Source organism: Oratosquilla oratoria, chromosome 13 (genome assembly GCF_046742065.1).
Source record: "Oratosquilla oratoria isolate Oo_2021 chromosome 13, ASM4674206v1, whole genome shotgun sequence".
NCBI classification, from domain to species: Eukaryota; Metazoa; Arthropoda; class Malacostraca; order Stomatopoda; family Squillidae; genus Oratosquilla; species Oratosquilla oratoria.
The window spans coordinates 11,521,122-11,533,621 of record NC_134789.1 but is presented as its reverse complement, the minus strand read 5'-3'; positions in this window follow the sequence as shown (position 1 = coordinate 11,533,621).

The following is a 12,500-nucleotide window of genomic DNA, read 5'->3' as shown; positions in this document are numbered from 1 at the left end:
TATAGTATATATATATGTGTAGATAAAGATATATATATGAATATATATAGACAGATTTATATATGTATATATATATATATATATATATATATATATATATATATAAATATTTTTATATATATATCTATATATGGAAATAAACTCTCCTTCGTGCCACCACGGTCTTCGTCTTATAAAAAAGAAACCGCTCAGGCGAGGGTTCGAATCCCAGTAGGAGAGTATATTTCCAAGTGTCATGACACAAAAATACATATATATATATATATATATATATATATATATATATATATATGTGTGTGTGTGTGTGTGTGTGTGTGTGTGTGTGTGTGTGTGTGTGTGTGTGTGTGTGTGTGTGTGTGTGTGTGTGTGTGTGTGTGTGTGTGTGTGTGTGTGTGTGTGTGTGTGTGTGTGTGTGTGTGTGTGTGTGTGTGTGTGTGTGTGTGTGTGTGTGTGTGTGTGTGTGTGTGTGTGTGTGTGTGTGTGTGTGTTTGTATGTGTGTTCATGTTCATTTAATGTAGGTGCAGTGTTACGTCCCGCAAAAACAATGTGGACGAGTTCACCAGGTGAAGGACAATTTGCCCCAAATTGGGCAGAGATGGGATGGATGAACCTTAACTGTAAAACGAGACTTTGAACTATTGGCTCCAGTAATGATCTTGAAACTTAACAAAAGCATAGGGAACGTCAGCGTTGTCAATGGATACAGGAATTCGTTTGTTTTGTTCTCTTTTATCTTTTTATTTTTGTGTTTATTTATTTATAATTTCCTTCCTCCCTTTTATCGGCTTCCCTGTCTCCCATCTTCACTCCTTCACTCCGTCTTCTCATCCTTTTTTCCTCCTTCTCTCTTTCCATTCTTCTCTCTCTCTCTCTATTTCATACCATTATATGACTCGCACGATTGCGTCGACATCTTCCACGTCACTCATGCAAGCTTCTCTATCTCATCTCTCCGCTTTCTGTCTGGTCTCCCTCTTGGACGTTTTCCATTCCCACGTGCAGCTTCCGTGAAAGATGATTTGATAACCCCGTAGACTTTTTGACCGTGGACTCGTGGTGTTTCTATTGGTCTTTCAATAATGCAGCTGCCTCCTTGCAAAGCGTCTCATCCAGACAGTGATATAAGGTAAACGTTGGTAATATAAGAAAGGCAAAATAGTTGAGTGATAGATAGATGGATGGATGGATGGGTATGTGATGGATGGAGGCTGGACACCTCGTTTATGAGAAGAAGGCCTATTGGTATATGTATGTTTGTAATATTCATAACAGGAGCAGAGTATTGATATTAGGCTTCCGTGATCAAATGATAGTCCCAGTTCCTAAATCGAGGCTAGATTGGTGATCTACCCGATCTCCAATGTAGCCTAGGTTCTTTAAGAACTGACTAGTCAAAACATCAATCCTTCCATGTTCTGGTGGTACACATAAGGTAAGAACCCAAGTTTGGATGCGTCCGTAGCCAAGGTTCTTTAAGATCTTACTAGACAGAACATCAATCCCTCCATGTTCTGGTGTTACACAAGAGGTAAGAACCCAAGTTTGGATGCGTCCGTAGCCAAGGTTCTTTAAGATCTGACTAGACAGAACATCAATCCTTCCATGTTCTGGTGGTACACAAGAGGTAAGAACCCAAGTTTGGATGCCTCTATAGACACCTGTGGTTAGTGTCACCACCGTAACCGCTGCAGTACCGTGGTGGAGAGTATTAGTTCTTCTTTGCTAAGCTTCAAAATTATTCTGTTTAGCTTGGAGATCAGAGAATTTCTTTAAAAGGTCATAAGATCCCCCGTTGTACAAAAATTCGGTCTTTCTTCAGATGTAACAAAATATATGAATCGTGTTAGAATATATTAAATTTCTTCTTTATTTTCATTATCATTGACCCCGTTTATTAAGATCATAATTTCACCCAAGGGCAAGGACAGAAACGATGAGGTTATATTGAGGTCTGTAATATACATACATATACCAAAGGATTTCTTTCCCTTACAAGGGAGGTAGCCAAAAAAAATGCATAAAAACCACTCCCACCCATTCCATCCCCAACATACTCCACTCCCCTCCACCCTCTTCCATCCCTCTCATCTTGGCACCTCCTAGATGACGGGTCATCCCTGTATCTCGCCCACTGTAACAAAAAATATAAATTTTATCAGAGTATCCCAAATTTCTTCTATATCTTTATTATCATTGACCCCGATTATTCAGACCAGAAGTTGACCCAAAGTCAAGGACAAAGACGATAAGGTTATTTTGAGGTCTGTAACAAAAAATATAAAGCTTATCAGAGTATCCTAAAATTCTTCTTTATCTTCAGTATCACTGACCCCGTTTATTAAGACCATAAGTTGACCTAAGGTCAAGGACAGAAACTATGAGGTAATGTTGAGGTCACGGGCTCGACGCCCGAGGTCACATTTCGTTAATCATTCTTCTTCTGCTAAGTAGTGAGTTGTTTTCAGTCGTGTCGCGTAGTAATGCCGACCGTTCGAGTCTAACAGCTATCGGTGCAATGAATATCCAAGCACAGAGGGCAAAGGTTGTGACCTTAGCAGCAGTTATGTGCCTCATGGGTGGATTCCTTACTATATAACAATTTTGTATTTTCTCATATACATTAACATATATGGTAGAACTTTTTTGTTGGTGTAGTCCCCCCATAATCTCCATCTCCCATCCTCATCCCCCACCACCATCTCCCCACCTCTACACCCCCTCTATACTGGAGACCCCCCTCCCCTTCTCCCCCTCCCCCTCCCCCTCTCCCCCTTCCCCTCCCCTTCTCCCCCTCCCATCCCCCTCTCCCTCCCCCTCCCTCTCCTCCCTCCCCCTCCCCTCCCCTCCTCCTCCCCTTCCCTCCCCCCTCCTCCTCCCCTTCTCACTCCCACTCCCCCCACTCCCTCCCCCTATCCCTCCTCCCTCTCCCCTCCCCCTCCCCCTCTCACTCACTCCCCCTTCCCCCCCCACAACCTTCTTGGCTGAACCCAAATTCCTCTGAACTCGAAACCAAAACTTAAGAACCAAATGAAAATGGCGCATAAAACACAAGGTCCGTTTATCGTCGTCCCGCTGCACCAGCCAGCTGCTAAGACAGCTGCTTCCTGTCGTATTACAGCTGCATAATGCTGTTCTGAAGCTGCTTTATGTCAGCTCGCCCCGCTGCCTGGGCTCTGTCCTGTGTCTGTCAACTGAATGCCTTAAACCCTTCAATACAGTGACATACTGCTCTTTTGAATATATATATATATATATATATATATATATATATATATATATATATATATATATATATATATATATATATATACTACCCGAATTACCCGGGCGTTGCTGCGAGTTCGTGAATGATCCCTAACCTAACCGTACCCCACCTAACTTTAACCCTTAACCCTAACCAAAATATTTTTAATGAAATGTAGCTTTAAACACTCCCCTTCCCAGGTGTGTGCCTCCCCCCACCCCCGAAGGTTGGGAAACCCTAGTTTGAAAATACATGCATACACAAACACAAATATTTTATGGACACATTCTTTTGCGTACGTATGTGCATGTGTGTGTGTGTGTGTGTGTGTGTGTGTGTGTGTGTGTGTGTGTGTGTGTGTTTGTTAGTGTGTGTGTGTGTGTGTGTGTGTGTGTGTGTGTGTGTGTGTGTGTGTGTGTGTGTGTGTGTGTGTGTGTGTGTGTGTGTGTGTGTGTGTGTGTGTGTGTGTGTGTGTGTGTGTGTGTGTGTGTGTTGACAATAAATGTCTACAGCTAAAAGGTGAAGAAATGTATCTCGTTTATTCATCTTCAGAATATATATGGTTATAGGGTTTTATCTGCAAAAACCTAGGAGTAGTTTGTGAATAATCAATTTCCGTTCGCACTAAAATTAAATGAAAATAACCAACATTTCAACATTTGGTAAAATTATACAATCATTTTACATTTACATGCTTTCTTCTTACAAAACCTATCATGGTTTGTGGCACCAATAATTTCACAAATATAAATAATATTTATGGACACATACAGTGGCTTTTTTAATCATTAATTCTTTTATCACAAAAATGCTAGGCGACTTATGGGGACACAAAATGTGCTGAACAAAGGCCTCCCTCATAGCATTTCATGAATCATACGAACATGCCATCCTCTGCCATATCACTCCTGCAAACTTCTCGATCTCGTCTCTCCACCTTCTGTCTGGTCTCCCTCTTCCACGCTTCCTATCTCGCGGCGCCCATTCAGTTACACACTTGCTCCATCGCTCATCAGTCGTTCGCACCAACTTACCTGCCCAATTCCACTTCTTCCCCTTCACTGTCTCCACAATGTCTTTCACTCTAGTCTGCTCTCTCACCCAACTTGCTCTCTTTCGGTTTCTCAGTGTTATTACCATCATCGATCTCTCCATTCTCCTCTGTGCAGTCCATAGCTTTGTTTCCATCGCCCTCGTCAGCTTCCAAGTCTCACATCCGTAGATTATTGCTGGTATAATGCATTGATTGTAAATTTTACTTTTCAAACATAAAGGTAGAGAGCGTCTCAGGATTTTGTTATACTTACCAAACACTTTCCGACCAATTTTAATGCGTCTTTTTATTTTATTATCATGATCTTTCGTCATCTTCACCATCTGGCCTAAATAATTATACTTTTCAACTTCCTCGAGACTCTCACCATGAATTACAATCTCTTTACTTTGAACTTTCGTGTTGAACATTACTTTGGTTTTACTCTTATTAATTTTTAAATCTACTTTGAGACTTTCTTTGTTTAGATCGCTCAGCATATCTTGCAAGTCTTCTGCTCTTTCTGAAGTAAGAATAATGTCATCCGCAATTCTTAGGTGGTTCAAATATTCGCCATTAATATTCAAAATTTTCTTTTCAATACTCAACCTTCTGAAAATATCTTCCAAACAAGCTGTAAATAATTTGGATGAAATTGTATCGCCTTGTCGTACTCCTTTCTTGATCTTGATCTTGATCTTTTCTGTATCTTTATGTACTCGAATTACAGCGGTACCTTTCGCATAAATATTTTCTAAATCTTTTACGATCTGTTCGTTAGTACCCTGTTTGCGTAGCGAGTTTAGCGTTGCTATTTGTTCTACCGAGTCAAAGGCCTTCTCGTAATCTACAAAAGCTAAACATAGAGGTATATTGTATTCTGTCGTTTTCTCGATTAGTTGATTTATCGCCTGCAAATGATCTAGAATCGAGTATCTGCTCCTAAAGCCTGCCTGTTCTCTCGGTTGGTTTCCATCTAAAACTTTACTTAGTCTATTTGTAAGGATCTTGGAAAATACTTTATATACGTTTGATAGCAAGCTAACCAGTCGATAGTTACTAAGGTCCTTCTGGTCTCCTTTTTTATTAAGCAAAATCACTATAGCATTGCACCACGCATTAAGGACGTTTTCTTGACGTAAGCATTGGGTGTACAACTGAGCTAATTTAATATGAACTAATTTCTCTGCGTCTTTCAACAGATCTATTGATATACCATCTTCCCTGGGTGCTTTCCCTCGTTTCATAGTTTTTAGAGCAAAATCTACTTCTTCCTTTGTAATCTCTGGTACACTACTATCGTCTACACATGAATTTACTGACTCAACTACGGTCTTCGACGAGTAAAGCTTTTGGTTAAATTCTTCTACTCTTTTTACCATTTTGTCTCTACATTTATTTCTCCATTTCTATCTTTCAAACATATCATTTGCTGTCCTCCTAAAGCATGTCTGCGCTCGGTCACTTTAATACTTTTACATTTCCGAATAATTTCCTCTATTTCATCCATGTTTCTCTTTCTTTTCTCTAATCTCTGCCTTTTGTTGATAAGCTTGTTTAGTTCTACTCTTTCTATTTCGTCTCTCCTGCTTTTAATCTGCATGGTCCTTCTTCTTTTAATTAGGTCATTTGTAGCTTTGGAGTATTTGTTCTCTCTAATGTTTTTTGTACTTCCTAATTTCTCTGCCGATTCCGTAATGATATTAACTAAATTCAAATTAATATCTTCCACGCTGTCCTTGTTAGTTCTTAGAGCTTCGAATCTATTTTTAATTTATAACTGAAGTTTCTTATTATTATCCATAACCTTTGCAAGGCTTATTTTCTTTTTTAAAACTAGTTTATTTCTCTCGGCTCTGAAATTTAATTTAGCTGTGCAACCTACCATTCTATGGTCACTACCTATGTTGACTTTATTTATCACCGTAACATTACTTAAGCTTTTGCTCTCATCTCTTAATATGAAGTCTATTTCGTTCTTTGTTGTTCCATTTGGACTTCTCCCCGTCCATTTACAACCTACACTCTTTTGAAAGAAAGTGTTCATTATCCTCATGTTTTAGCTTTCTGCAAAACTTACTAACAATGACAGGGAATGTTTCGTTTGTTTATCGAAGGCAGCAAGTAAATTGATAATAGATACGATTGGGAAACGCATACATGGTACGGGAATGGGAGTCCCCAGACAACCAGAGGGATGACCTGTCCATGTCCCCGTCTTCGAGTGTATAATTGTAAGGTTCATGCTGTTTGTAGACAGCTTACTGAAGAAGACAGAGTCGGTCGAAGCGTATAAGTAATGAAGGAGTTCCAGCCCATCTTCGCTTATTCTTCCTCCACCCACACTCTAATGTGTATATATATATATTATATATATATATATATATATATATATATATATACATACACCTATATTTGTATATATATATATATATATATATATACATACACATATATATGTATATATATATATATATATATATATATATATATATATATATGTAAGCGGAATAGGAAACACAGGAGTCTTAGTCTTGAGTTTATTCCTAACTAGTTTCGCAGGTATGCTTTTTTCAAAACATACCTGCGAAACTAGTCAGGAATAAACTCAAGACTAAGACTCCTGTGTTTCCTATTCCGCTTACATCAACCTGTCAGAATGTCTCAATATATATATATATATACAAGGGGCTCCAAAAAAATGTAACTAGTTTTATTGGTCTTTATTCAGACAGACTTTGAATAACAAGCTTAATACGCAAGATACATAAAGTCAATAAGGTCGGATTATGTCTGAAAGTCAAACAAACTTCTGGTAGTCCACATGCTCGATATGAGCCCCATTTCTGTTGAAACATGCTTTCACACGGACGCAGAAATTCTGGTCAACTCTTTTCCATGTTTCAGCGGAAACTTCAGCTACATAAGCTGCCACATTCTGCTTTAGATCAGCCTGTGTTTGAGGTCTGTTGGCATAGACCTTCCCCTTTGCTGCTCCCCAGAACCAGAAATCAAGTGGATTTAAGTCAGGGCTGTGGGGGGCACCACTCATGATCTGTGTTGAGGCTGATGAGACGATTCCGGAAGAGTCCCCTGAGATGATCCAATGATGCGTGGGCTGTATGAGGTCTTGCACCATCCTGCATGAACCAAGCAAGCCTTAACTGTCCTTGGGTTAGCTTCTGAGTCAGGTCACCGTGAAACTGATCAAGAATGGCGATATAACGTTCACTGTTGATGGTAACGGTGCGCCCATTTTCCTCGAACCAGTAAGGTCCCAGCAGACCGTGCTTTGCATTGAACGCCACAAATGCAGTGACCTTCGGACCTTTGAGGCGCTTCTCACTGATTTCTTCTGGCTTCTCTTCTCCCCAAAACACAGCCCCATTAAGATGAAAGTGTGCTTCATTACTAAACCAAATGTGATTGAACCAGTTGGGAGTTTGCTCGAGCTTTTCATTCAGCCAGTGGCACATCTCGATTCTCTTCTTTTTGTCCTGTTGCTGCAGCACATGGTGAGTTGAAATTCTAAATGGGAACAGATTCAGGTCCTTCCTCATAACTCTCAAAAGTGTAGTTGGAGAGAGAGCCAGCTCTTGAGTGCGGATTTGGTAAGATTTCTTCGGACTGCTAACCACCGACTCACGGACTTGCTCCCTCTTCTCAGGAGTGATGATCGGTCCCCGGCCATTTCTTCCCTTGTGGGCGTGATCCAGGGTTTTCTCCTTTTCAAAATGCTGTACAATCCTCTGTATTTTCAAATTTGAGAACTGGCATCGATCTTAACGTCCAGGAAAGGGAGTTGTCCGTTGACGCTGTTCTCTGTGGTGAAATTTAGGCCAGAAACACGTTGTAAGGTAGTCTTTAGGTCTTCTAACTCCCTTTGGTCCCTTACGAGGACAATATATATATATATATTATATATATATATATATATATATATATATATATATATATATATATATATATATATTTGTCATCGTAAGGGACCAAAGGAAGTTAGAAGACCTAAAGACCCCCTTACGAAGACAAAAAAAAAATCCTCGTAAGGAACCAAAGGGAGTTAGAAGACCTAAAGACTACCTTACAACGTGTTTCTGGCCTAAATTTCACCACAGAGAACAGCGTCAACGGACAACTCCCTTTCCTGGACGTTAAGATCGATGCCAGTTCTCAAAGTTTCAAGACCGGAGTTTACTCCAAACCATCCAACCCTGGTCTTTGCCTAAACGGGAACAGTGAATGTCCATCACGATACCGTAAGTCCACCATAGATGCTTACGTCAGAAGAGCCCCGTCGCACTGTAGTGATTGGAACCGTACCCACGCCGAGCTAGACAGGATCACACAAGTCCTGGTCAACAACGGTTTCTCAAACAAAGAGGTACAAAATATCATCAATACACACCTGGACAGATGGTACAGACCCCCGACCGACAACATTCAAACAGGACATAAGATTACTATATTTTACAAAAACATTATGTCCTCCCATTATAGAGCAGACGAGGACGCCATCAGGAAGATCATCGGAACAAAGGTCAGACCCTCCAACAGTGACGACAAAATCCACCTAAACATTTGGTACCAGAATAGGAAAACGTCCCACCTCCTCCTTAAGAATAGTCCTAGCCAGCAAACCCCGGTATTCCAACGTAGCCACCTTGTGTACAAATACACATGTAAAAAAGGGAACTGTGAAACCCTTAATGAAAAGTACATAGGGTCGACTACAACAAAACTATCAAGACGCCTCTTCACCTCTCTAATGGAGCCATAAAACAACAACACATCAATCCCCAGTCACAAGGAAGGATCTGGAAGAAGGAACCATCATATTACAAAAGGATTCAAACTACAGACTTCTTCTCATCTTAGAAGCACTTCAAATTAAAAGACAAAACCCCACCATGAACAAACAAAATCCTGACCAATTTATCATTCCTACTTCTAAGTATATAGATCACAGACATAGGTTCACCGTTGACCCAGTGGGTGGAACATCAGATCCTGTCTCCTGAGTGACTGTCCGATTTCTCGTCTCTCCTAGTGACTGTCATATTTCCCGTCTCCCCTAGTGACTGTCCGATTCCCCGTCTCTCCTAATGTTCCATATGTTCTTTGTATATATTGTCACCTTTACTATTTGTATTCAATTTGTACTGAAGATGCCTAAAGTTAGGCGAAAGCTCTACTAGTAAAATTAAGAAGTTAGTATTGTCTTTACATTCTTTCCAAATGAAGTTTGGACACATAATAAGACAACTCAACGATATCCAACGTTCAGGTATTAGAAAAGTTGAACATGTCAGCAAGAAACTCGTGAATGCAGAAGCTGCTGCAAAGTTTAATCATATCTGCCTGAAAGAGGACCTGCTACCCTACTATGTATGTACAGTATATATATATATATATATATATATATATATATATATATGTGGGTGTGTGTGTGTGTGTGTGTGTGTGTGTGTGTGTGTGTGTGTGTGTGTGTGTGTGTGTGTGTGTGCGTGTGCGTGTGCGTGTGTATTCACCTTGGTCTTTGGATCACGTGTTGGACTCGTGATCGACAGCTATTTCCCTCCCGGAAGAGAGCTCAGAGCTCGTATGACCGATCTATGGGTAATGCTATAACCTTACACTCACACACACCCCCAACTCCCCGCCCACGAGAGTTGGAGTAACGACTCGAGGCGCAGCGATACTGAATTAATTTCAGCCCTGGGCAGGATTCGAACCCAGTTACCCCGGTACCACCGTGCTGAGAGTCTGAGCCTCTACCAACTGCCCCACCGAGTCGTGTGTGTGTGTGTGTGTGTGTGTGTGTGTGTGTGTGTGTGTGTGTGTGTGTGTGTGTGTGTGTGTGTGTGTGTGTAATGTATGAATACACGTGTGTATATGTGTGTGCTTTATTTTTGTGTATAATTATATGTGTATGCATGTGTGTGCACGCGTTTGCAATCTCCTTTTTGGGTTTCTCTGCCCAGGAACTCTGGGAAAAAATAGAAAAACGTAATTCAAATTTTTATCATGTTGTCATGCAATTTTATTCATGTAACTGAAGTGTCTGATCGGTCATTATCTTCTTCTCCCCTGAATAAAATCGTGGTATTTCCTTCGCCAAAACAAAATATAGAAAGGTAACCACCTTGGTGAACGAAAGTTAATATTAATGACCCGGCAATCTGCCTAAGATTTTTTAAACAGTAAACATCCGAGAGCATTCAGAAAATTATATAGAAAATGTAATCCTCATTCTCTAAGGTTAAATAATCTTCTTCTAAGTCTTAATCTAAATAACTTGTAACCATTATATGGCGCTTTGGGGGGGAAGGGAATGAGTTCTTAGTAATGTAAAATGATTTAGTGAAATTCTAGATAATGTACAAGAACGACTTCCGCCATAATGAAATGTGTAATGACCACCATCGCACCGACAGTGGTTACGTTAATTCTTAATATTAGGATAGAAAGAATGAGCTCATTATAAGCACAATTTATTGGTTGCAATTAATTTCACTTAATTCTATTCTAATATTCCTCCATCATTTTTTTTTCAAAATCGTACTTTGTCATTTTAATGTGCAGTAATGTCCGTTTTTTTTTTTTTTTTTTTTTTTTTTTAAGTCACCTTTTGTATCTGGAAATCTTTTTGGGTCCTCGGCAGCTTTTATCTAAATGAAATCCTCTTTTGGGAAGAGTTTCCTTCCCTCTGCGAACAGCCAAGGTCATCCATTAATAACTTTTTTTCTCTCTTTCAGAAGTTGAATTTTTTTTTTTTTTTTCCTTTTCTACTTCAGCCCAGAGGACCACAAAAGTGAAAGCCTGTCAATTGTAACCTTTGGTCTTCTTCAAACTTGTCTCTTCACTCCTGTTCAAGTAGGCTTCGTTCTTTTCCACCTCTTTGCGTTCTCTTTCTCTTCAACATCCTTGTAATGTCCAATCCAGACTCCTCTTCGACCATCTATATTTCTCCATTCTCTTGACATGTCCATGCCATTTCAGTGCATTTTCCTTCGTCGTATCCAAAACAAAATGGACGTTTAAGCCAGCTTTGGTCTTTGTCTTTTTTTATGTTTTCATCTCTATATTTTTGTAGTCTGAATTTCTTACTTTATTTTGGTAACTACATACATACATAACCAAGGCTTTTTCCCCCTTCAAAAAACACTGGGTCAGAAGCAGTGTCGCAAGACACAGTACATCCACAGCAAGCATTTAATGGCGACCCCCCCTTAGCGCATTGGATCAAATCTTTTCATTTTACATTTTGTTGCTACAGTCATGAACAAAACAATTTTACCTACCCAGAGATTTTATGATACAAATTTTTTTTTTTTTTTTTGTCCGACAGCAATTTTTTTTATCTACAACGTAGATACTCAACCCACTTAACAAACACAAAGTATGTTGATGTTGTGAGAACTATAGCGTGTGTCACAGCTTTTGATCGTGCCTGTATATATCTATTTCTATTTATGGGGTATAAGAGGTGAGAGTGATAATTGCATTTCTCTTGTACATTTCGTATTATTGACGGTTATTATTTGTAAATGGTGTCCAGATACGCAAACTATTTTTAATCCACTCCTCGTCTGCTCATCTCATCTTCAAATTTCTCTGATTTAGCTTTCATGATTTCAGATTCCTTATTGTTTATATTCATTCTCTTTGCTTGCATTGTATTAGTCCACTTCTACATGATGCATTATAATGACTTTTTCTGCCACGAGCACCACGTCATCTGTATAAATCAGTTATTTATATTCTCTTGGAATACCTATTCCACACCGTGGCCGGACGGTCAAGTGTCCGCTTGGTCAAATGTCCGCTAGGTCAAATGTCCGCTTGGTCAAATGTCCGTTTGGTCAAATATCCGTTAGGTCAAATGTCCGTTTGGTAAAATGTCTCCTCGGCCAAATGTCCGTTTGTTCAAATGTCCACACGGACAAATGTCCACACGGACAAATGTCCACTCGTTTAAGTGTCCGTCGGTCATATGTCCCTTTGGCCAAATGTCTGTAAGCTAATTTTCCATCGGCCAAATGTCCGTCTGTCAAAAGTCCGGGAACACGTATTCATACACATGATAAATATCAAGGGTGATATGAGACCACCATGTTGTTCACCTGAATGTGCTCGACACCATTCCCGTCGGCCTGGCTAATCATAAATGAGTATATGCAGCACTATGAATATAAACTATGTGACTTGATTTAGTTTTC